At 39.3% G+C, this 27548-nt stretch overlaps 1 protein-coding gene across 1 annotated transcript in view; it reads right to left on the reverse strand.

The window, feature by feature from the left end:
* LIMCH1 (LIM and calponin homology domains 1) overlaps window positions 1-26928 on the reverse strand; it is a 117525-nt gene extending 90597 nt beyond the window's left edge. Inside the window, exons 1-2 of the mRNA XM_026077533.1 lie at window positions 26864-26928; window positions 12549-12618 (exon numbers count right to left, since the gene is read on the reverse strand). The gene's annotated coding sequence lies outside the window, so the exon portion shown is untranslated. The remainder of the gene's footprint in view (window positions 1-12548; window positions 12619-26863) is intronic.
* Window positions 26929-27548: the final 620 nt, after the last annotated feature.

The raw sequence follows: 27548 nt of genomic DNA on the forward strand, positions 1-27548 counted from the left end.
TCTCCTTTCTAACTACATCTAAATGTTGCATCTTAATTAAAAACTTTTGAAGGTGGAGAGTGTGTTTTTCATATGTTATACCATATCTAGCACAAAAGGGATGAACAAATACATACCCGTAAGCTTGATACTTTCCCTGCTGGAAAATATATTTTGATCACTGCTGACATCATTCAAACATCTAAAATGCTCAGAAGTTGAGGCGAGGCATATCTGAAGATACAGCTCCTGAACTCCCCTCAAATAATCATAATATTTGACTGACTTTTGCTCTTTCAGTTGTTTTAGACAGAATGAAAGAACGAGCAACAACCAGTATGATATTTCTGAAAGTAAAGTATCACCTGTTCTGAGATAATTTTGCTAATACCTTGCTCACTCTAATTTTCATTTGACTGCAACACTTCTCTAAGATGATGTAATTATCTTGCTTATGTAAAATTCTTGTCCTCTGAAATATCAGATTCCACTCAGCCACTATTCAGCACTATAAAAATAAAATATAGGTGTACACACTAAGATGGAAGATCAAGCTAGCCTGGCTTTGTTTCTCAAAAAGCCCAAAGCAAAACAAAAACAAACTTCCAAAAACTAGCTTAAAGTCATGTTTCTCTTTTACTTAAGTCTATTACTAAACACTAACTTCAGTAGCAAATTTTAAGCGCCATTTTGGTGCACAAGCAAGTATTTATTTGTCTGTTGACAGGCTTTTATAAAAGTTTAGACAGGGACCAACAGCTCTCTGGGCAACATTCATTTACAGGTTTGCAACTAGTTTAGCCAACAATTGATGAAATTCCTGCATTTGTTCATAATTTGTTTTACAAAATGCCAGAATATACATTGTTCCAAATACATATTATCAAGCCTGTAGTAGTTCTGATATTTATTTTTTTTAATTTGCTTATATTTTCCTTGAAAATAAACAGCACAGCAAAACAGCGTGACTGTGTCAGATGCATGTGGCACTCAGGACATTTCAAGTCATGCTTACCTCAAGTTATGCTTTTCATGCAATTGCTATGGTTTAAGCAGCAGCTACTGTCTGATCTCTTCAAGGCTAAAAGGAGAAACTTAATGAAAGAAAACATCCAAGAATTGCACAAAAAGAAAGGGTTTTTCTACTTCTGCACATGACTAGTTAAAGCTATATAAATTATTTTTCTAGATCAGCAGCTGAGAGAGTTTGTTAGCTTGTGCTACTGACCTATGCAGACAGTTTTCTGGCACTTTTTCACTACATGTTTACAGTATCACCTCAGTTATCCAGAACTTCTTGTTATCCCAACAAGGGTCAAATTCCTGACAAGTATTAGTTACACTGAAAATTCCCCTGGATTACTTGAAACCTCAAATAACTGAACCTATTCACTGTCCTCCCTTTTAAATAACAGAGGACATACTGTATAGTGGTGCTAATACTGTGTAGCTGATCCCTGTAACTCCAGAAATTAATACATAAACGTCACATTTATCATCTAGCAGACTTGTTAGCCCTGATCTGAAAACCAGGTTCAAGATGCGGATAGAGTTTAAAGAACGGTCCTACTCATTCACGCAGGGGGTTGAAGGAGACAGAAGGTAGCAAGGACTGCAAGGTTAAGAAATAAAATAAAAAAAGTAAAAAGCACAGCATTCCTGATCCATGCACTGCTGACCAAGGAAACAGAGCCATTTTACAGTTCAGTCCTCTGTAGCTGAAGAAACGACCTTGAATCTCCCCTGTAGTCAGCCAAAGGCTTGCCGCTGCCAGCATGGTAAATATACGTCCCACTGACTCCTCAGCTTTTATATTCGGGCTCCATTCCTTAGCTCCATCTCCTCAAACAATGCAAAACCTAGCACCTGGCGATCAGGCCTGCGCTTCTCCCTAAAGCACTCACCAAGCAGCTTAGCAGGCACCTCTAGGACTGTATTTTCTGAGCTTGAATGTGACGAGGAGGATGCACTGGTTAGCCAAGACCTACTGGCAACTCTCTCACTCAGCCACTGCCAGGCACTGGCCCTAAAATCCTCTACACTGTTGCTAGGTAGGGGTTGTAAAGTTAGCACTGGTTTTGGAAAAAACAGCAAGCCTCCTGCCGACCCAGCTAAAAATGGTATTCAAAGGACAATGGTGATGAGGCAGCTTTCGTTAAGAGAAGGCATTAGGAACACCCAGGAACTCTTGGAAACCAGCAGTGGGATTTGCTGGGCTGTGCAGCCAAGCTACACAGCACGCAACTACCTGAGCAGTCATATAAGGCAAGAAACAAGCAGAGCACCAGCAACCAGGGCTGTCAATTTAAAGGCCTGAAGATTGTTGCTCCACAACAGATGCAAGGATGAGTCCAACGCGACTTACAACATGCAGATACAACTTTGCAGCATACCAGGTCCAAGTAAAATCTCTCTAGCTACTGCAATAAACGGAGAGCACATAATGCCAACATTACTACTAAAAAGAGATAAGAAAGGGGGAAAAAGCGCAATATTAACCAAGTGAGGCTGTATGGGGAAAGATGAGCTTAATTCTAAATTCTGCATGAGAACTACTAGAAATCAAGAGGAAAAGYAGAGGTAATGAGGCAGCATATAGAAGGGACTAATAAAAGTTGAGTTTAACTTACTACACACTTGCATGCATGCACACATTTAGCAGGTTCAATACTGTCCCCTTATTTAAAAGTCTGAAAGGCACACTATTGTCCCAAGCAGAAACAAGCATTCACCATCTAAGTAACAGTCTTTCTGGCACGATGATTAGGAGGCAGAAGCAAACRTAGAGGTGACAACAGAGCAAGGACTTTTAACAGAAGAACAACACTCCAAATAACTGAGGATTGCCTCTGCATTGCAATATTCATTTTCTAGACCATTATTCATATCACTTGCCACAAATGAATGTGTAACTCTCCTAATGAGCTGTGGCACAAATTTCCCAGTATCACAAGACTATTCAGCCTGCAAAAGGTTAATAGTTAACGGTTGTGATGTACCTCAGTCAAATGGTTCAGCCTACCATCATATTTTTGCTCAAGCAATTAACTCAGCTGCTTCCTTTGTAGCATTAATTTTAACAGCTTTACAATAGTATCATTAGACCTCTGCACATTGAAGAGGAAGCGCATTACAATCGGAAAGTATTGTGCCAAGCAGGAAGCAAGTGGCTTTAATCCAGACACACCGAGGAATGCAAAAGGCAAGGAGACTTCAGTGTCAGATATTCCAGCCTCTGAACTTTTGACCACAGCACTGGACTGCAGAGTTTTACTGGTCTCTTCAACCAAAGCAGTCACACACTCAGGCCTTTACAGGCAACTGGGACATATTCCCCTAGTTTGCCTTTTTGCTTGTTTGTTTTAAGCCAAGGAAACAACTGCAGCGTGATCTCTGGAGTGAAACATGTTCCATCGTCTGCCTTCAGCACGTATGCTCCTGCCAGTGACATGCACATCATCCGACAGAAAGCCACTTGCAACGCCCAGAAAGGCTTTCAGCATAGAAACAGGACTAACAGTTGCTAGCAGACGTAAACTGCAACAGAATTCATGGAGTTGATTCACAGCCAGAAAGGACATTAGAGACAGCATTCTCCTTCCACTGTCTTCAATTTAAGGACTGGGGTCACGACAAACTTTTGCTAACTTGCTCTTGCAGTCTTTTCAAAAAAGAAGGAAATAATAGGACGCTTGTGCTGCACTGGTCCTGTTGGTCTGACAACACTGCGCAATCTCTTTTGCTCCACCACCCTCCCCTTTCACATCTCCAGTGCTACCATCTTCTGGTTACAAAAATTCTCCAGGCCACAGACTGTATCATATACATTTTATATGCAGCAGCACCTCCATCATACTTGCTCTACGCTGTGAGAACGCAGTAGCACCAAATACAGTAAATACTCTTTCTCATGTCAACCCCATTTACACAGAAATTTGATCTGTGCCAAAAAAATAAACCCTGGGTTCTAGCTGTTCCCTGGAGCAGAGGCTACATGTCACTGGAAAAGACAGTTGAGGATCAGGGACAGTATTTATAGCACAGACCTACAGACTCCAACCTGTTAGAGGCTTTCCAGAATTAGGGGGTGAGAATACTACCAAGTATAATTTTAAACACAGACAACCTTTAAACTGTAGATTTCGGGATAAGGCCTTCCCAGGTCCTTGCGTCCTTTGATTTTAGTCAATAACTTAAGCATTGCATCTAAGTTTAAACTCTATAGCTACAATTTCACAATGACTTCACAACTGATTAAGTTTGTTCTACTGCCAAAAGGAAAGACATCTTCCTCCAACCCAGTGAGTCTGTTTCTCTCCTCATGCCTCACCTCCCTTCATACAATTGCATGCTGCAGCTACGGGATGAAGAGGAAGGGTAGTTTTCAGCCAGATCAGTTCCCTTATCCAGCTAGCAGCCATATGAATACTAGTGCTGGCATGGCAGAGTGTGTGGGAAAGTCAATTTTAGAACAGTTTAAAGCAACCACAGCCTCAGGCCTAGTTTTGCTTGTTAACAACAAAAGCTGAAAATGCAGCTTTTGCCTTTTTGTATACAGCTTCTGTTAGCCTCAAGAAATGGATATTCATAGCTCTGTTTATTTTATGTGCTGGCCTACACACATATAGCACACCAGCTTGGTGCGTCTTTTTATATCCTCATTGGCAAACTAATCAATTTTGCAATGCAAGATTGCAGATGCCTGGAAATAACATTTGCTAACAACACCACATTCCTCACCAGGCACAGGCAACACGTTCACAGACTCAAGGCATGCAGTTCCTCCCCAGAACCCCCCTAAAAATGATGCACACCTCCAGAGCATGTGGTATTTGCCCAGCTATTAAGAGAAGTCACAAGTTTCAACAGTAGGATTTGTCCTGAGGAGTTTGGAGTCGTTCTGCTCAAGAAGCCTTTCGTTTCTAAGACAACGGCTCGAAGAAGGCAGTGGATTCTTTGCCTCATTTAATGCAGCCCTAAGCTACAAAGTGAAAGGCATTTTGTTTGTTAAACTATCATTTTTCTGATACAGATACTAAGAGTTTGTTCTTCAAAAGCCTGCCAGTTCCGAAGCAGACAGTCACTCCAACAGAGTCAATAAACCCCCTTAATAGAAATTAGGATTGAACTTGCAGAAGGACACTTTAGGATCTGAAAGTGAATCTAAAAATTAATCCAGTGGGCAATCTGCATTTTCCACAGGTGCAAAATGAGCTGCTACTGGAAACCAGCTGCCCTCCCCAATCCAAGGAAAGACTCTGTCATTCATAGAAAAGGTTAATGCCATGATAAGGGCAAGTTCACATTTCAGCTGCCTACCATTAGGTTTTCAGCAGCAGCAATGTCTTCTTTTTGCCATTTTCAAATGTTATCCCTGGAATCCTTCATTTTATTAAAACTCCTATACACAAAAAAAGAGTAAACAGAACCATTACACAAAGCCTTTATTTAAATGGTTTTATAAATAACATCTTTGTGAAGTCACTTGACAGTCCAAAACAGGTAGGTTCTTTGATTTTAATCAAGCACTTTTTTTCTAAAGTATGGTAATTAGCCTTCCCTTCTCAAGACTGGGCAATAAAACTGTCTCTGTGTAAAACAGAAAAAAAAATCAAAAAGAAAATCCTCCACACTGGCCATCACCTCTTGGTTTTTAACACAGAAAAGAACCTCCTTACTCCTGAATTATATACTAAATGTTTAAGATTATTTAATGCGAACAAAGTTATTTATAAACACATTCATTAAAGCCATGGTTGAAAATTCCAGTTGGAAGAGCAGTCTAAAAACAGGCTATGAATGACACAGGAATGCCTATGATATTTTTATAAGTGTTATTTATTATTTGTATTAACATACTGTCTAGGAGTCCTGGCCATGGAGCAAGACCCATGGGGTGAGGTGTTGGACAAAAACAGACCAGCAGATGATCCTTGCCACAAAGTCCTTACATATATTATTAGCATTTGACCAAGCCAAGTCATGACATTCTCAGTAACAGAGTTCAGCACACTTAGGGCACCATTTAAGCTGGTGGTGAAACTGCACCTTTGAATCCTAATCAGTCTAGTTTGTGAACAGGCCCTCTACAACATGACTAGGTTTGCGTATACCCATAGCTGTGGTTCACAGCTATCAATCACGTGTCCTACAAACCTTCATTCATGTTGTCTGGTGGCATCTTGACTAACAAGGAAACTGTCCAAGGCACTCTGGGTGCTCAGTGACAGACTTGAGCTTATAATAAAGGACAAATTCCTGGACACTGGCAGAAAGCATGGCAGAAAGGGACAGTATAATTAGCAGGACAAGTAGTGGTCTCCATCCACGACCAGCTTAGCTAATCAAATGCACTATAAGCACTGCAGCCAAGGTAGAGATCTAGAAGAAAAAGGTACTTTAAAGACCAGAGTGAGGTTGGTCTGTAGAAGTTGTGTTTGAATGTTCTGGCTGGTGCCAGTGATGCAGGAAGCACACAGTAACTGCACAAGGATCCATAACTAGCATTTCAGAACCAACCAAGATGTTATTCATTTGAAGTTCTACTTCCAATCACCATAAGCCTGGAAGTCCAGCCGTAGGTAAAGAGAGAATGGACCCATCATGGATATGAAGAACAGTTTGTGAGCCAGGGTGGGACGACAGACAAAGATCACAAGGAGCTGACTGAACTCACTTCTCTGAGGTTGGGGTTTATGGCTTAATTCAGTTCAGTCCATCAAAAACAAATAAATGAGATGGGGTCATTCATCTCCCTTTGTTTTCCTGATGGCTCATCTCTTTTGTTCATTTTCTATTATTTCAGCTTCTCTTACCTCCATAAATCAGGTTAAAGTTTAAACTTGGAAGTCAGGGCAAAGAAGACTCAGCTCGAGTGCTGCAGTGGAATATGTCTCCAGCACATATGCTACTGTCAGTGTGATCATTAGTTTCCAGCATCAAAAATATGTGAGTTTTTGAGCCAAATCCATCAGCATAGCAAGTACATGCACTTCATCCAACAAAATATTAATGAGATGCCAGCATTATGTGTTTTGCATTTGGCTCACTAGTTGTCCTCTAAATGGCATGAAGAGAAAGATGCTTTCTGGACAGCATTTGCAAGGCTACTTGGGAGAAATAAAAACTTTCAATCCAGTCTAGAACAACAGCTGAATTTCAATTTAAAGTTTTAGTTTTTATTGGTTTCCATCTCATTTTCCCAAATGCCACTTCCTCTATGCCTGCTGCCAAAGTTGAATTGATGGCTGCTTTCATCTTCTCTTATGAATTAACTGTCACTGCAGACTGTTCCATGCAGACTCCATATACAAACAGCCTGGTTAAGAAACACCTGCTAGTTTACTTTTGTATTCTTCATAAAACTTAGAAATGATTATGAGTACAGCATATGGCTAAATTCATTAAACAGGAATTTTGTAACGTAGTTCTGTCTGGCTCAGATAACACCAAACCAAACAGGCAGGAAAAACTAAAAGAAAAATGAATTCAGAAGAAGAATCTAAAAAGCTTGGGAAAAAAATAAGCATACAAGGACACTGCAGAAATGAACTTGTTTTTTAAGGACACTATTCTTTTAGAGAAGGGATCATTACATTACAGTATTTGATGAGCCAAAGCACATGGAGCTGGTCCAAACCACTGGCCAGGCCCTAAGTGTTGTCCTAGTCAAATATTCAGATGTCACAAGTGAGGTCAGGCACAAGAGGTGAGGCGAAGCTGGGCGCTGTTTAGCAAGGAAGAGCCACAGAAACGCGGGCAGAATTCAGCTGTGGTGTTTGCCGCTTCACATTCCATCAACATTCACAAAAGTGGTTTGGGGATCTGAGTGCCAAGAACTTACTGTTTTGAGACAGTTAGGAAATTTTGCTTCTGTTTACTTCACATGTAACACAGCTTGCACAGCATGACTTCTTTATGGATACAACAGTGCTGGCAAATGAATTTGTCCCGCAGCAATAAAAGGTACAAAATAAGGAAATAGAAAATTATCATGTATTATGAATTTAGGTATTACAGTAGCAGCAGGCTCTTTCAAGAAACTACTACAAAGAATTAAAGGGAGAGTGAGACATTAAAAGGAAGAATGAGAAGATAATTTTTTAAGAAAAACAAAAATATAATGAAACTGAACTATGAGTGGGAAAGTTTGACAAAAAATAATGTACATCAGTTAAAGTTCCATCTATTTATCTTTTCAAATTGTTTTTAATTCTGCAAAATGCACTACACTGTATTTCTGTCTTATATTTTCAAGTTCATATCTGCATGAAGAAAAGATTCCCATTTGTTAAGCTTAATTAACAAGGACAAATTCCTGAAAGCCAATACAATGCTGAAGTATCTTTAAGGTATCCTATGACATCAAAAATATACTGGAATTTATGCAACAGCATAAAAGGCAAATTACAAGCACCAACAGATAGGTAGCGATTCTTAACAAGGTTCATAGCAACTTCCCAAAGACCATTCTGCCAAGAGAATCTTCCTAGGAAAATAATCATGAAAAAAAAAACAAACTTGTCACAGGAACAAGGTTTTTTAAACAGTATGTTACAGTTATGTTTGTCTCGGTACAATAACCATACAACCAGGTGGCTTTTGCTGAGCTATTTTTTGCATTCCTAAATCATACAAATATCACGAAGATGAGGACTGTACACAAGCTAAAAACCGGATGCCACAGTAAACAGATTTTTCTTCAGTAGTGCTGAAACATGAGCCAAGACACAAGCTAAAGTTCAGCCCTTCGACTTTGTCTTGGCTACTTCCTACTATTATATGTGAGACTCTTTCACACAGTCTCTGAAGTAAGTGTCTAAGCTCCTGTGGGGATTGTTCAAGGAACTGAAGTAATGCTATAAACTCTGCTAAACCCTGTCAAACAAAAGATAAGGCAGAAACCATTTCTTTTCTCACAGAGTAACATTATTCAGTGACAGGAAGTAAATCTAAATTTTTTTTTTAAGGAAAAAAATAGCCAACATATAGTGGTCATCACTAAAGGGCTTAACTAAGACGCTGAGAAAAACTATTTCACTGGAAGTAAAAATATATTATACTACACAGTTGAAGAAAATAACAATTGGTAGAATCGTTAAAAATCAGTTGTGCCCTCTCTGAATGTCATACCGAATGAATGAAAACAACAGTAACTCACGGAAAAAATGCTGGTTTTGTAAAAATCACTTATAGTGTAATCATATTCATTGTAGTCTAATGAGCCATCATTGTACTCCTTTTGCAGCTTCTGGTCTTCTAATTAGTAACTCGGCCAAAATATTTTTCAGGCTTGCACAATTAAACACATGAAATGATGCTTCTGGAAAGCTGGCAGCCTTAAAACAAAGATGTTCAGTATCAATTTCTCACATGAGAACATTTCTTCTGGAAACATGGCTCTTTCAGCAAAGCCTGTTGTTCCTACACAGGTTTCATATGGTCTTTGGATGTCCTGTGAATTCGCTTTTTGGTGGGAGCGTTAGCTTTCTGGATTAATAAATAATGAGCAGGAATGAGAAAGCATTTAATCAAATTTAATACTCCCTGTAAGTCCAAATACCAAAAGGATGGTTTGGTCCTATGCTCCCTTTCATTAAAGCAATGCAGCATTTCTGCTGTGATAACAGAACCAGTTGGCACTTCTGGAGATCAAAGCAAATTACAAACAAGCTTGCCAAGCTGTGCGTATGCAATTCTATAGGCAATGTTGTGTACTATCCATATCCTGACTTAGACTTGCAACTAGACAAAGATCATCTTTGTGTATTTATACAGCCTGTGTTTCGTACAGKGGTGTTCAGATCCTGCAGTCCTTACTTGGGTACTACCAAACAATAACAAATAAATTTTACTTATATGACTGGTATTCTGGTATACAAAAGTCCTGAAAATAAGCCATTCCCTCTTAAACCACATGAGGAAGCCAGTGGTAAGTACTTCAGAGTAACTGCAGATTCACTTAGCTTTAAACACCAAGAAGAATTCAATCTGTCAACAACAGATGAGTTATGCATAACACTTCACAGTAGTGTTATGAGAAATCATTCAAACACCAAGTACAGGCAAAATTTTTACAGCCGGTAAGACTCCTACATGAGCATCTCAGGATGTCTCCAACACAGGCTTAAAGTTTACTATTATCTTCCTTCAATAAAGCAACCTTCTTCATTTGTCCTTACAATAACAAAGGAAAAAATATAGTATTATCTAGAGAATTAAGGTAGACTGAAGTGGAAATTTTGTAGAACTACATAATATACGACCACTTGTGTCTCTGGAGGTTAAACATGAAACAAAAGCCACTTTGTGTGCTTGCAGTTACTCATAAGCTTTAGTTCCGAGTTTAAAAAAAGAAAACCTTACTGTTGTCTCTATGACTGATCTAAATGCTTATTGCATCAGCTATCAGGAATAAATAAATTAATCCCATTAGAATGATTAAGTTACACTTCTAGGCAGAAGCAATATCTAGGAGATCAAAATCAGGTATCTCACTTAAAGCAGAAAAGATACCGACAGTACGTCACGGTACGTCTCTGTGCACATACTAGAGCAAGTCATACAAACTGGGCTGAATTAACTGGAAAGAATTAACTATATACTGTGTTAAGCCAGCCAAAGCTAAGATAAAGAGGAATTTGCAATAAATAAAGGAATGTTCCTCAAATGCATTCAATTAGCTAAGAGATATAACTATTTCTGGACTATAATATCAGTATTTTACATTTTTTCAGGCACATGGGCATGGTGGTACAGGTGAGATAAAAAAAAAGATACACTGAACTCAGATATACTCCTGATGTCTGTTCCTTTTACAAAAGTCAGCAGGTATAGAAATAGTCATGTTAAAAAGAAAGAGGACACTTGGAAGCCTTTCCTTGTTTGGAACAATTTATTTACAACACAGTAGATAAAAACATCCAATGGCAACATTCAAAAAAACAGAAGTTCCAGTGCACTTTTTAAACACCTTGCCACTTTATTAGGAAAAATATTTAGAAAAATAATTACTACAGGTAAGTAGAAGAAGCAGGTACAGAAGTAAAAAACATGACTTTCCAATACAAAAAAGAAATCAATCTGCTGAACCATTAATCGTCTAAAGAACACTTTTTGGTTAATGTTTTGAGGATATACATATTCCAAGAGAGATTTATCTCCAGAAATTAGAAAAACACACTGACGTAATGATATTTTTATGCACTCCCTCCTACCTACAACTAACTTACCTTTGGCATTTTAGAAATTAATAGGAAAAAAAATGTAATTCGATATCATCCTCTTAAAATAGTCATTAACAAAAACGAAGTCTTTCCTGAAAAGGAGCCAAGGAAAAGAGAACTACAACTACACTACTGGTATCTTTTGCAGCAGTTTATTTCAAATATGCTTTTCAAATATGACTGGGTAGGAATAAAACTAGATGGATTTTAGAGACAAAAGAAAGGCACATTTGGATACGTTACAGAAGGGGTGGTGGGGATCACAGCCTAGCCTCAAGCACCAGATGGAATTCTAAAACTAGGCAGTATTCAAGCAGAAATATGCCTGCCAATCTACAGGTTGAAGGACCCAGCCTCAAAGGACTCTGCAATTACATTGTGGAATTTTAAATGAATTACATTCATTTAAAAATGAATATAACACAGCTTCTGAATACACTGAAACTTTCTCATGCTATTTACATATAGGAACATTAACCTCAACTATCAACAAGTAGTATGTGCTGAATCTTGCACAACTGAACTACAACGTGAGAAGTGTCAGAACAGATAGGAACTATGTACATAGGGAAATCATTGGCCTAAATTAAGGATGGTCACCTTCCACATGCTCAGGGGCCCTTTTATTCTCAACCATGACTCAAGGCAAAAATCAGTACAGCCRTATTTCTATATCACTAATGCTACTAGACCCAATGCCCATTCATACCCCCTTCTTTCCCCAGCAGCAGGCCCAGGACTGTGCCACCACTTGAGGTAGCCTCCTGAGCACCAGCATTCCTGAAAGCCAGATGCAATTGCCTCAAGGGGCAGGTTCAGCCCACGGGCTGTCAGCACGTCCTCTGTGGTCTTCCTAGCTCATACAGATAATGGCCAACTTTTACTCTGCCCTTTAGGTCAACATGAAGCAGTTCCCTAGATAATCCTGCAATGAATGTTATCTGTAGACTGTAGTGTTTTGAGGAGAGAGCAAAGGAGACACAATATACAAATATATATATATTTTATTTTCCTTCCAAAAAGCTATGTTTTTGTGGTCCAAGATTCCAGAGGGCACCTTCGAGTCTTTCTAAAGCTAGCACGAGAACTCTAAGACGACATATAACCAAAAAGACATTTTTCCTCTAAAAATATATTCTGCCTCTTGAACACTCCCCACTTCTGAAAAAAGACTGGAAGGTCTCCAAAAGACTGCACTGAGAGTTTAGATTTCAGAGCACTGTCGGGTTTAGTAGGTTAGAGGAGTTCAAATTACAAAAATAACTGCTGTTTAAGATCACACAGTCATGAAATCAAGGGGCCAAGAGCAACACTGAAAGATTTTTCTCCATTTGATATACTCACCAAACCTGCAATGGGGGTCGGCAGTCTATTGATCTTTTTTACCAATCCCGGCTTTATTGCATTCAGCAACCTGTCATGAGAAAGGAGTATTTATAAGTGATGAGTCACAAAACCCAAATATCAAACACTTGTTCCTAGCATATAAGTATTTCAGTATGGCTGGAAAGGAATATTCTCCCCTTTCTCCCTTTCTGAAAGCATGTGTGTGTACCCCAAGATCCATCACTATAACAAAGAAAAGGTAGGAGGAAAAATATCCAGAGGAGAGTACCTTGACAATTGTTTTTAATGCCCTAAATCAATCTAGATGACATCAGCCTTCAAGGGCTCTGTTTGAATTTTGTCACATCAGTATGTCTCTATTGCCTAGAGGCAGGGTGTGCTGGAAAGGCCTGAGAGCAGAAACCCAGAAGGCATCTGGGTATTGCTACAGCTTGGGAAGAACTGTCCATCAGTTTCCCCACTGCAGGAAAGTGGAAAAGAAAATGCCCTTTATGGGTAGCCCATCTATTTTTCTGCATCTGTACTTGAAATTAAACTCTACCTTTTCATGTGTTGTGGAGACCAGAGGTCCCCATAAAATGTAAATGCAAGAAGGCAAATAAAAAGGGAGTCCAGAAAAAAAAACCTCACTATGAGAATAGCACCAGGTCAGTGGCACCACAGCTGAACATTGTTCAAACAGTGTCYGAAGACTAGTGAACCCTCCTCCCTCCAAAAGCTGAAAATCCCAAAGTTCCCCCAACCCATGAAAACACTCTGAGAAGTGCTGGCATGGTTCATTGTTACAATATTTCAAAAATTACCAAGCCTCTAAAAGCTGGGGAATTTTCATTATAAAATCCCCTTGCAACAATCTGTGTTTCTTCACCACCCACACCCCATGAGAAAACCTGTATGCCTTTTATCCAAAGACTGGAAATTGTATCAGTCCAAACAATTGGGAAGAAAATCATCACTCCAAGACACTCACTTCAGATTCAAGATTTTTAAAGAAAAACAAAAGGGTGTCTAATAGTTTAAAACACCCTAAAAATGTGAATATCCACTATGGAAAAGGGGAATCTCACTTTGTGCTAACACTAAGTCTCCATTCAGGACTCTACTCTTCTGACAGCCTAGCATAATCATGAGCAGCAAAGAACACAATGTGAATGACATCTTTTTTTTTTTTTGGGGGGGGGGGAAGGAGAGGGAAGAATATATTTCCTTGATTTCCTTGCAGTTAAAATCTCTGTAACCCAAGCTCATACAGACTACACCTACCATCTGCTTAAGCGAGAATCTAACACTAGCTATTATGTCCTAGAAACATATGATGAAAAATATATTTAATATATTTACATAACAAATGATTCCTTTTTTTCCTCTCCTAAATGCACAGAATGGCATGAAAAGAACCACACATTTCCTATTATCAGCATTTTATTTCACAGATCATACACAGATGTTACTTTTCCCCCAAAAGGCACTAACTTATCTTTCAGACTTGCACAGCAGCAATTCTAAAAACTAGTATTTTACATTTAGTTGCTACAGCAGGTAACTTAAGAATTTTTCCTTCAGGTGCCTCTTTCTGAATACTCTAGCTGTGACAATGACTTCAGTCCAGTATCCTAAATCTGCAGTGCCTATTCTGTTTCAGGGAAAAAATGATACATTAGCAAATGCATCCCATTTTCTTAATTACTCAAATGTGAATACATCAGGCACCGTAACTGGCATTGCAGGAGTGCACCAAAAACACAGACAATAATAGAAAGTAAAATACAGAGGTCTTAATGGAAACCCCAAATGTCAAAGCCCATTCTAAATAAATCTTCAAAATCGCTTGTACAGGCTTCCCTGTGAAATATGGGAGAGGGATAAAATGAGAGGAAGGAAAGGAGAAGGGAATGAAAAACATTTTAGACCACAGTTTGGAGACTGAAAAGGAAGGAAATAGGATGGGGCAAGACAGAAAAACCCAAGGAAGAAAGATCTCTGTTATTAAAATGTTTACCTCCTGTTGGAAACATCTCTGAATGGTCTGGCACTAAAACCTCCAGGACTTGCTCACAGGAGATCATGCCAAAGGGAGCTTTCTTCCAGAGCAGACTGGCTGCTTCTAAATTATTGCTTCATCTAGCGCAACAGTCCAGACGCCAAAATATCAAGTGTCTTAAGGCTTGCTCAGCCACCAATCTGGCTGAAAGTCACACTGTTTATGCAGAATGTCGCAATGGTTGCCTTCAGTCACACAGTTAATATCTGTTCATGCCTCTTTAAAAAGTTACTGAATTCACCTCTTCCTAGCGAGGTTCCACACAAGCTGAACGCTCTCTGCCTGTTTAGACTCACATATAGCATCTGTCTTGACATGAAAAGTTGTATCAACTACAGCAGGTTTCTACTGAATTATGAGGCGTTCAAAAATCTAGGCATTTTGCACTTGAGACCTGGCTCAAGGCCGCCAGCCACGGCTCAGGGGAAAAAGTTCACAGGGGAGAAAACCTCTTGCAACTTTTGCCTCCCCGTGGCAACCCCTTTCCAGCCTCAATACAAGGGCAGCTCCAGGCTTGATGCGTCTCCCCAGCCTAACCTTAACCCCAGGACTTAGCTGAGCCTGAGGCCAAGGCTCCCAGCCACAGTTCCCTGTAAAAAAGTTAGTGAGCAAGAAAACTTCTTGCAGCCCAAACCTTCCTCTAGCAGCCCCTTTGCAGCCCCTGTACAAGGACAGTCCATGCTCCCAGCCCTAGCCCAGACCCTGGCTCTTGGCTGTGCTTGGCCCAGGACAGTGGTCCATACGACAAAGTCCCCAGGGGAGAGCTGCTGTCAGCTAAGGCAAAAAGACCTCCCGAGTCACTTCCCAACTCACCTATTCTACGGTTCTATTCTATACTAGCATTTAAGAGGATCATATGAATATATGCATTGAGCTAAAGCAATATAACAGGTGTTTTTTAAATTCAATACATTCACAGACTGAGCAGGTCTCTACAACCCTGGGAATAAGCAGGGGCACAGTATCTTTTGCTCGTATACCTAATTTTTCCAAGAAAACAGGTGCAGACAGGTTTTTCAGCACAAACTCCTTTTTTCATGTGTGAAATTTCATGTGATCCACACATTGGGAATAGTTTTCTAACTGCAAATAATACAAATATTATGGTTGATTCTAGTAAAATTGTAAAAATACAGCTTCAATAAGAATAAACAATGAAAACTTTAGCAAGAAAGAGGAAGGGCTTTTTTATTTTACTTCGTAAAGGTAGGCCTATGATACTTGTGAAATATGTCTTCAGCTTTGCAAGACTAACTTAAATTTCTAATTGCTGTTCAACAATCTATTTGTTGCGTGGCAGCATTATCAGGTAGTCATTCATGTAATGCTGAACAAAGAAGCAACTAATTCTTTCCATCACACACTTGCTCAGCTTGCACCCTACAGGACAAGATTGATCTTGCATAGAAACAAGTGTAATTAATTTTTTTTAAAAAGGTCCAGCCACAGTCCACTCTCTCTCCTGAGGCTACTGGGGCAGGTGATTCCATCAGCTGACATGAACATCCTTCTTGCTTATTGCCATTTATATACAGGTCACAGAAGCACTAATAGATCTTCTGTTTCAAACATTTTGGGGGTCTTTGCAGATTTCTAAGACATAAGGTATATTTTCTTCTCTTCACACTCAGAGCAGTGCAACACTAATGTAAAATATTTAAATCCCCATACTATAAAAGAACGGCACCTTCCATCAGGAATTAGCCTGTGGACTATTAGCGCCTGATGCTAAAAAGGTAGAGTTTCCCTTTACACACCAGGCATCAGCTTCCAACTCTCTGCTACACCTTGGTCTCAGGCATTTTCTCCTCAACTCCTCCTGCTCCTGTTTTTCATTATTTCTGGGATGGCTGTCAAATTATTACCATTACTCATTCCCAAGCTTGCTAGTACCCACCAAGAGTCCTAGAGGAAAAAGACTGAATCCCTTCATCCTTCCACCCTACCACAGATCACCAAACTACCTAACAGTTGGAAAATACTTAAACAGCAAGCACAGGAGATTAGAATTCAAAAAGACATCTCTTCCAAACCAAAGAAAGGAACTTACAATGAAGGTTGCTGGTTAAAAAAAAACAAAATTCAGTCAAAACCACCAGAGAAAATCCCTCCAGAAGAATTCTGACCTGGGGGTCATGTAGTTCGTAAAATCAAATTTATGTGTTTATTAATCCTGGGCCACTCATCAACAGCAGAACCAAGAAGGAATACAAAAGCATCACGGTGTGAATTATTCCAATTAGAATGTAATTACACAAATGTGTGGTGACCTCTTTATAAACATTTTTGCTGTTGTTTTTCTGCACCACTCAAAAAAGATTTTGTAAAAAAACATCAGTTACCATACAGAAACCTTGACAAAGTGCACATGGCAGAGTACTGTAGATATCTGAAAAGAGGTAACATGACTGATACCAGAAGCAGCTATTTTTCTGCACTTAGCTGTACAGCAAGTCTAGATACCTGCACCGTAGACATCTGTGGTGAGGGAAACAAATCCAGCATCTGTTGTCCAACCTTATGGGTTACGTCTGAAAATTTTAAACCATATTACATCCTCACTCAAAAAAAAAAAAAAGGACAAAACAACTTCATATTCTTCTGGAATCACAAGTTCAATGGGTTAAAAAAGCATCAGAACTCCTGCTGAATGGATAACTCTAGTGCATTAAATTAAATCTCTAAAAACATATTTGTATTGCAGGAATTCCTGAGGAAACCATTGAAAATACAGTGGCAGAACAAGTGTTACTGGAGCAAGGTAGAATCCATCAGCTTTCACATCAGCTATCACACGCACACAATCTTCAGTCCTTTTCTTTCACCACATTTATTTCTATTACAAAAGTTAACCGTATCACCTTTGTACCAAGTCACACAAGGCAGGAAATCAACCCAAGCCTTGCTACAACATACATTTAGGGCCCTATCCCCAGACCATGTTAGATGAGTTACTTCTATCATTTCTGCAAATACTTGACAAAACAAGTTATTGTTGTACATGTAATACTTTACAATTGTGACTAAAAAGTATGCAGTCTATCTACCATGAAATGAAAAGCCTCCACTATTTTTTCTTCAATGACTTTATACAACGCTCTCACATCCACCTTTTCTTGTAGTAGGAGGACATTTGAAGGTACTTGCTCACAAAGCAAGTTTATGGTATAAGTTAAGATGCTCTGCCTCAGGCATTGATCAGTCTGGCCAGTTTAGCAATACTGATCAGTCTAACAAAGGCAGCGAGGTCCCATATTAGCAGATTCAGACAGAAGGTTGAAGCCTGATACACACCAAATTGTACTGAGGCTCTGAATGATCATTCATTTCCTTGAGCACTTTCTCACTCACACTAACCCTTCCTTCCAAGGAAGTAGTCCTTCTTCTGCAGTAATCATCAGCAGGGTACAGGTATATTCATCCTTGTGAGGACATCAAGGGCAGACATACTGTTTGCTCTGAATGTAAATGTCTGCTCCAAGTCTTGCCCCAAAATAAAGTACCTCCAATTGCAAGCCTCGATTTTCACAAGCACAGGTTCTATTCAGGCTTTCATACAGTTGCATTCGTCAAATATAAAAACCCACGAGTGGGTTCATATCCTAAAGAACACAAAACGACCTCTATACCACCATTCACCACATATTCTGCTATGCCAACTTCAGTAAGCTGCTGTATAAATGGTCAGAGAGTAGTAGTGTTGAAGTTGGAATGGGAATGTCTTTTTTTTTTAAAGTTATTTGTACTACTTTTCACATTCCTGCGTCTAGGAAACCAGGTGTCAATGGGACAGGGTCAACTAAGCAGTCCTGAGAAACAACAGAACAATTTCAAATCTTCCACCATTTTCTCTTTATTCTTTCCCCTCCAGCAAGATACTGCTATTTTAAGGTCTGACACCACATGGTCAGGGAATAGTGGTGCGAACAGACCATGTAACACTGTTCTTCAATATTGCTTTCAATAGGAGAATGCAGGTACATTGCCATGATTGACTCTTTTGGTTGTTGGGTTTTGGTGACCAGCAGGTATTTTGGAGATGACTGGCAAAACAAGTTTAGGGAGGGCTTTTAAAAATTTAACTTTCACACAACTTGCTTATCACAGAGAATATTCTAGAATTTTAATTTTAATCTTTGCAACAAGTGAAATGATATGGGGAGGGAAAAAAAAGAAAAGAAGTACAAAGACTCTGATACTTTTCATCCTGAGGCTATTCTGGTATCTCGTACAACTCTGACATGACCAAAGGTACATACGACAATGAAATCCCAAGGAACATTTTAACAGTAAAAGGAGCGAAGACATGACAAAAAGAAATAGAGACAAGATAAAATAGATCTTAAAAAAAAACCAAATAAAATATGATGAAGGCAAGAAACAACCTCACCAAAAAAAACACCCAGAAGCAACCCAAAACAGGATAAAACCAAACTTCTTCAGATTTCAGCCATAAAACACAAGTGTCTGTACATACACACCTGACCCTATTCTCAAGACCTTCAAGCTGTCTGCTAGGATTTCTGTCCACCTCCTCTGGCATTTATGCACCTGTACCAAGTTAGTTCAATCCTCTGTTCCTCACTCCCCTCCTTGAAGTTCTCTTGCCATTTCCAGTCCAATATTCACATCCCCAYCCTCCCTTTCCCTCACACGAGGCACTGGCTTAGATTCTTTGGTAGCTAGCTGTTAAATGAAGCACAGTAAGACTTTGCATAGAAGCAAAAACAATAGAGCAACCTTACCTCATGGAAACAGCAAAGCACAATGGAAGTGGAAAGTTGTTCCATTCCCACTCTTAAAGGGAGAAATTAGGTCACTTCCTTTCCCCTGTAAAAAACAGCTCTGATGGGTATGGGAAGAATCAATCGCTCTATTCGGTACTGTCCCCAAGGCTTGAAATTCCAGGAGATAAGATATCTCCACAGTAGGACAGACTAGCTGAAATCAGTACTAGCCACTGTGTGACTAACCTACAAGACCTTCCTGGGGTTGTTTATCACCAGTTAAGAATGTGAAAAACTTCTGCCAGGAAGAGAAGGCGTTTCAGACAACAGCTGATAAAAGATCTAATGAAAAGCACCAAGACAACTGCACATGAAATTCTTGCAAGAAAGCGTCAGTTAAGAAAATATTCAGAGAATGGCTGCCAAACTCAGCCTCCAAGATGACCTTGTTTCTAAGAGGAAATGGAAGAGAAGCACTTTCAGAAAATAACCTTCAGAAATGGGAAAAAGAAAGGTTGATATGACGGGTGGTTCACAGATGAATCCAGGCTGGATGGATATGTACCCAACAGAGTTCTTTGCTCAAATAACAGATTGTACTCCTAAAAAGAAAGCTGACTAATGAAATGAACTTAAAGTAAGAAGGCATTTTCATATTTGAGGGTTCAGGAAATTCTATTCACAGAATTCCTTCAAGTAGATGCTTCTCTCTTTTAATTTTACACATTTACATTCTAACAAGCAATCTTCTAGCACTTGATAATTATTACCCCAGATAGTTTCAATATCTAGGTATTTTAAACTGGTGCTACAGTGGCAGATTCATAATGCCCCAAAACAGGTTGGAAAGGAAAGTCCACTATTACAGCCCTAAATATGAATGAGCCTAGTTGAAACAGAACAGACAATGCAAAGTCAAAAGATCTCATTGCAAAGGAAGTGGTAAAGAAGTTTCAAAATATAGAGATGCTCTTGAGGTCACAAAAATATTTTTGGGAAAACATTCTTGAGTGATTGCTAATGATACCTCTGGTATTATTTATTTAGGGTAAAAGAACAAGGTGCTTTTTTAACAAGCAGGACAGAACCAACTTAGTCACATAAAAGGCTCATAGTCCAGTTCAATAAGTAAAAGGAGAATAAAGAAGTATGCAGATCAGTAGGATTAAAAAAACAAGGAAGCCAAATACAGAATAGCATGGATATTGCTCTGCCAAAGACTAAAAATGTGAACAGGATAGAAGTCTTGCAAAACAGCTCAACCAAGGCAACAGAGAAGATTGTGTAAATGCCTTCACAGGGCTAGCCATTCCTACAGATCTTAGCACCACAACAAATGACACAAAGAGTGTCCCACACACCTACAGATTTACAATTCATACATAGTTTTACACTGAGTAGTAATAGGCATGGATAATTGCCCAAAGTACAGATACAAAATAATTTCTTTAACGTACACTCTTGGAAAGCTGAAACCTCTCACAGGATTATCTTGCTTTTGCACATCAGCAAAACTTAGTTTGAATGGATCAGTGTTCCACAGTCTCTTGCTCTGTCCATTACTGAGCTGCACTGAAAAAAACCTATACTATATAGTTTGCTGTCTGAGATGCGTTTTTTTAAAACATAAATACAAAGTTGGGCCATTCTGGTTGTATTCAAGCATGCCCCTCAATGGCTATTCTCCCCTCCTCATGCACACAGCTGAGCGTTATGGTTTATGTTACCCCTGACCCCTCACCTAAACCATGCTAATAAACAGCTCTTCATTATAACATGGTAATAAAAATGGAAGATTAGAAACTCTGTATTCATATAAAACTGTTTCAAATGTCCTCACATGAACCTAAATCTTAATGCTTAATGAGTGTTGGGGCCCGTCTCTCTGAACTGGAGACATGCCAAATCCACCATGCGGATAATGTTTTGGCTTCAGAGTACACAGCCCACGAACACCACCCCCTCCCCGCTCACCTCAAGGCATGGGTCACATTCAAAACTTCAAGTGTGCCTAGGAAACTCAAATACCTTCTTAGTCTCCAGGAACAGCAAATTCAAGCAAAACTTAATTAAGCATAAGCATTTGGGCATCCACTAACTTCTCCAGTGAGGTATCTGGCAAGACAAGAGTCCTTGTGCTGTACACTATGCAGCCAAGAGGTCAACTGTTGCCAGGCCTCCTACACCACTGACAGATCAGTAAAATAAAATATCTGCAAAATACTGCAATCAAAGAAGAAGACTGAGTACTGGTTTCCCCCCTGAGGTCTCTGTAAGTGGCATGGTAATTGTACATATATGATATTAATTTGCAAACAGAACTTGATTTTTAAACAGCCAAGCAACTAAAATACCATACATACAATTATAGCAATCCTGAAGTCCAGTTCTATACCTAACTCTACCACTGATTYAGAAGACTAAGTTTTATTATTCCATAGTGCTACACTTGCACTGATCTGGCACATACCCAGGCCTTACTGAAAACAGCATTCATGTCAGCCCAAAGCTTGGTGAGATGCACTATAGCCATGATGCAAGCCCAAAGAAACTCAGCTGTCTGAGAATAAGCTGCTCATTCATCACCGGTGACATAAAGAACACGAGCCAAGGAGATTTCTTATTTACAAAAGAAAATTATTCTCATGACAGAGTAAATGATAAATTCCATTAAGTGATTCTTGATCACAATCACTTTCAGCTCCCTCAGATTTACAGCTACACTTCATTTTTTCTTTAAATACTATTAAAATAATCTATGTGCATAAGCAACTTCTCATATTTTTTAGAGTAAAGCCTAAAAGCTTTATTAGACTTTTTTAGAAGCATACATTCTTCACATGTGCTGCTGAAGGGGAGTGCCTTTCCTAGATATTTTCCTCCACTAGAAAAAATGTAAAACTTTTCCTTTAATTGACTGTACAAAGCCAATTTTATCAAGATTACTTAGATATAATGAACAACCTTTGTATTTGCTCTTTCAAAAAAATAGAGAAAAATTTATGGAGTGAATCCTACTTTCAAACAGTAAGCTGAGTTTTTGCACATTTTATTAAGCTATATAATACCACATGCTAATATACAGAACAAGTGTCTTAAAACACACAAAAGAAAGAAAAGTTTGGGAAAATGCACATAAGCTGGCATCTGGAATAGTATATACAAGTGACATCCATCTTTAATTGTATATGGTCATTACTCTTCCACTTTTATATATTTATGCCATGGCTTCTCAGGTTTGCAGTCAAATATCTGTTAGAACTTCCATCTTTGAGCTAAATCAAAGGTTTATTATGACTGTATTTACTGCTATAACTTGAGTTGCAGGCAAACATAAAGCAGACATGCAGATAAACTGTACTAAATACAGAACCCAATGTATTATGCACAACCATGACATTGTTGTTGTATTTTATTGCAAAGCCAAATCATGTGTGCAGATATCTGAAACTGGACTCAGTTTTTGTTTAAGGCCCTTGGTCCAGGATCCACATCTCAACTGTTATTTTTGTTTTGATTCTTCTATAATTTTGTTTTGGTCCAAATCCTGATAGGTATTAGATACCTTGGACTAACCCCAATATGAATTTTCAGGGTGTTTGGACCCTCATACTGCCTGATTTCAGAGAAAGCTTGAGAGAAAATATGATGCAATTGCATGTCAGAAATGCTTGAAGGTATGTCTCCCAACTCCTCAGAAGCTTTCACCCTTGGTTAGTCACATCAAAGTAAATAACTTGGATTTTCCAAGTCTCTCATCCCTACCTAAATTTCTGTAACTGCTGAGTACCCGCTGTGAAAGAAGGAATCCTGCAGTAGCAGAGGAGGGCAAGGGGAGACTGGAAAGGGACTGCTCGCCTTAGAAAACACACTTGCCAGAATACTAGAGCAATTACTACTGGACAAGACTGTACAAAGACATATGCATGTTTGTTTTCATATAATATTACTAGTAGCAACTGTTGCATGACGAGAAATAAAAGCAACTTCAATTTCCTCACCTGCTGTTTAAGTAAAGCAACAGAACTAATCAAATCAGTGGGGCAAAAGGAGGGAGATCAGCATATACATTTTCTTTTGCAATCAACCTTCATTCAGATGCTTGAATCTGTAGACAGGAACACCTAATCATTGCAGCAAACAGGTCTAATTTATTCTTGATTAATCCTCTAGCTTCTTAGGATATCTGGGTCAAAACTAAATGTTAAAACTATGTAACAAGAAAAAAAAGGATGTGTGCTGGGGTGGAAATTGGGGATTTCTAAACATATCTGCTGTTACTGTTGTTGTATTCTTGCCTCATAGAGCCAGCATTGCTCCACGACTCCAGGAGGGGCAGATTTGCCCACCCATGCAGCAGCATAGCCAGGAAACTCCTCAATCTTTGCATAGGACAGAAGAGCAAGAATTGCCTCACTTGGCCCTGCCTGATGCCTCTTGCTGAAATTACCATCTGCACTGATGTCAGACAGCTATGCTAAAGAGCCGTGAAATCATTTCAGAAAAACAGAAGTAGTAGTCATTGGCTTCTAAGCACAGCTGTGCGAACAATYAGAGCTGGTACCGTCAGGGGAGACTGTACTGTTTGCAAGGAACAATACAATACCACAAATATTCACATCTCACTAGTCTGCTAATTACCAGACCCATAGCTTGAAGAGAGAAGGAGACTTAAAGAGTTGAGGGTTTGTCAACATCATGGTAGGGAAATGCTGCAAATGGCTTGCAGGAGAAGGTCACTACAGTTTCTCAAACACCTACTGAAGGAGCAAATAAGAGAGAAGGGAAAGGTTCCTGTCCTTCCTGTCTGAAATAGGAATCTACATGTGGGGAAGTGTAGGCCACAGATGTTGGGATTAGCTGGATGAAGCCCTGGGATGATACTGTGTGTAAGGCTCCAGCAATTGTGCTCTAGACAGGGACAAAGATTTCCCTTATGTCATTTTGCACATGGCTAGTCTGCCTGTGAGGGGAACGGACTCTGGTGTGGCGGTTGTCCCTCTTCCCCTCCCTTGCGCAAAAAGCCTGCAAAGTCAGAGAGCAGCTAGAGACACATGTTTGGGAGATTAAGGGTATGCAGTCTCTGTCTGCCTGGTGACACCAGTTTCCAGTCCCCTAGCTGCTGGGATCTCTCAGGATCTTAGTTCACTTTCAGTTCTCAGCACAAAATACGACCATTAATACAGCAGACAATAAAAACACTGAAACAGTGGGCCATGCAGAAAAAAGCACCAACTCCACCCTTACACAGACATCACCCACACCAGACCGGCTGTGAGTTGCCAGTTAACGAACATTAGCAATGAGCACTATCCTGTGGAGATATCCAAAGCAAGTTTAGCTTTTTGCTAAAACTTTCAAGCAACAAACCAGAAAAACCAGACCAAAGGCAATAAATCCTTCCACCTTCAGAAACCTAAGACACCCATAATTTCTTTCTTGCCTTCTGTAGCTTATCAGAAACTTTAAGATCAGGTTTTCATCAGCTTGTTGGGAGTAGTTGTGATAAAAGCACAATAGATTGGCAGGAGGTCAAGGGAGAATTTGAATACTAGATTTTCTTCATGAGGTACCCACCTACCAGGTGAGGTCTCTGCTAAACCACAAAAGCCCTGCCCACAAAGACAATTTTGCCTGTGGCAGCTTTATCACCACTGCTTGACCAAGCAGAAGAAACAAAATTAACTATCAGTGCTTCATCTGCTGAAGCCTGTACTTTTCAAACACATTTACAGCTTTCAATGTCACATTGTTTCAGCTGAGCTCTTTATTTTACAGTGGATTCAGAACCAGTAAGGAGGAAGCTTTTCTTGTTAGCCTCTTAATTTGCTCATCATCAAAAAGCCAAACTTGAAGGGCAGACTGGTAGCTCTCTGGTTAATGCTCTGTAGCATAACAGAATTTCATCCTCTAACCCCAGCAGCCAGGAGCAGGAAGCAAGACAAGACAAACATCACAGCCTCTCAAATTTGAGGAGACCCATGCCTTCAGACTGGTTTGCACTAGTCAACAGGTGATAAACAAGGAAAAGCAATTTGTCCACCATCACAGAACAAGTTAGCAGTATAACCAAGTGTGGTCTCTTGACCGCTTATCCCTGGGGTCCACAGTCTCCTAAGAAATATATACTTAGGTCTTTAGTTACTTAAGCTTCACATCTTCACATACAGCATTTAAATGAGACTACCTCTGTTTACCTGCAGATAAGATTGGAATCTAATCTTCAAATACACATCCCTTACTCTTTATGCCACACAATTCAACCATAACATTTAAAGAGCACTGTGAAGTGATTCAGCACACAGTGCTTTTATCAAACACACTGAGGAGAAAGATCTTGTGCAAGAGCAACCCTTACAAAGAGGCAAACTCCAGGCTCCCTCCAAGTTACACAACATTTGATCAACAATAATTACGACTTCCCTCCTCCCAAAGCCACTCCTCACCAAAGACATGCAACTACAATCAAACAAGATACCRTTTCCTTTACAGTTTTTAACAGCTAAAATTCAAGCTCTTTGATTAATAATACTAGTGAGACATACAACAGTATTTACACCAGTCGGGTTTCAAAGCTATCCTAAGCTACCTAGAGTTGAGTTACAGAGTATTAACTATATGGTTGAAAACAGAATCCAAGTTCCAATAACTTTCATAGTACAAAACATAACCAAGAGCTGCAGTGTACCAGCTTAACAACTCAGGAAATCTCATTTATAAAATTTCAATACGCATTCAGTTCTGCACCACCTTCATCCTTCTGATGTGCAAAGACAGCTTTTACTTCAGTGACAACCCTGCATGTCTGGGGAAAGAAATCAGCCTATACAGATGATTCAGAGCAGATTTTCCCAAACTCCTGATAAGCCGCATGAAATTTAAAAAGAACTAAGGGCACTAGAGCACAGCTACAAAATCCTCTTAAAAGTCACCAGCTTTGGCATCTATCTTTGGCAATCATTTGGGGAGACTCAGCCTGAAGACTAGATACTAAAACCACAGAGAGAAATATGCAAAAGATAACTTGAGTCTCTTGTCTAAAAATAACAAAACACATCCTTCAAATACACCTTTAAGTAAAATTCAGAGGATGCCTAAACTTTCCAGAAATTATAAAAGCAGCTAACTATAGATAGTATTCAGATGGTTAAGTGTCGACAGTGCTTTGACCTGGAGTTGGTCCAAAATGCTTCACTGTAGTGGAGATGTCTGTAGGCAGGTGTGGAACACCATTCGCCAATCTGCAATTAACATCTTTAAATGAAAGGAAACCAAAAAGCAAACATCATTTTTACTTCACAAAACTCACTAAGGAGCTGGGGTGGAGTGAGGGAAGCACTTTGCAAAACCTGTTTTCTTTAAGCCACATTTCAATCTGCACCATAACAATAGCATTGGCACCAAAAGGATACTGCAGTGAAATAACTAGTGTGCATAATGTCAAAACTCGCAAAAGGAAACCAACAGTTGGAGATACTAGCTGAAGTTCATTTCATTTTCAGTCAAGACTGTATTCAAGGCTCAAAACTAAAAGTGTTACTTACTCACACAGAAGAATCCCATTTTCTAATCCAGAACGAAAATCCTTCTCACCAAAACTTCTGCTTGTCACTTGCTGCAAAAAAAGTAAGGGGAAACAAAAGAGTGGCATCCATTAAAAGGTGTACTTTTCAAGGGCAATTCTTAACATTCAGTTAAAGCATCTGCTGTAAAGGAAACATCTGAACTTTACAGGCTGAGTCCTGTCCATCAACTAGTTTCCTCCTTCTCAACTCATTGAGCTATTTAACACATAAAACAAAGCATTTGCCCCAACCAGTGCAATTACATATTAYAAGAGAGCTGTTCTCTAGAAGTAAAAAACAAAAACAAAACAATCCCACCCCTCCACCCAAAGCCCACAATGTAACCTTTAGAATAAAATTTCAAAAACATTTTAAAGTGTTTTAAATTTTAGAATTAGTGCATTTAGACAAACTGTATACTCTTGCTACTTTTTTGCACCATGTTCAAAATTTTTGCTTTGGGTATTGGACTTGAACTTATGGCCTTTAACCTATCACCTTTACAGAATAAGCAAATCCAGCTGGAAGCATTCGTATGAGTTATAGCCCTTCAGAAGCACGCCACAAAACTCCTGGTCATAGTAAAGAATATTTCACATCATGGAGCCAACCATAAGCAAGAATACAAACTCAGTGGACACTGAAGTTTAGGCACCTACTGTCG

This window comes from Apteryx rowi, unplaced genomic scaffold, assembly GCF_003343035.1.
Source record: "Apteryx rowi isolate R43461 unplaced genomic scaffold, aptRow1 scaffold_457, whole genome shotgun sequence".
In the NCBI taxonomy this organism is placed as follows: Eukaryota; Metazoa; Chordata; class Aves; order Apterygiformes; family Apterygidae; genus Apteryx; species Apteryx rowi.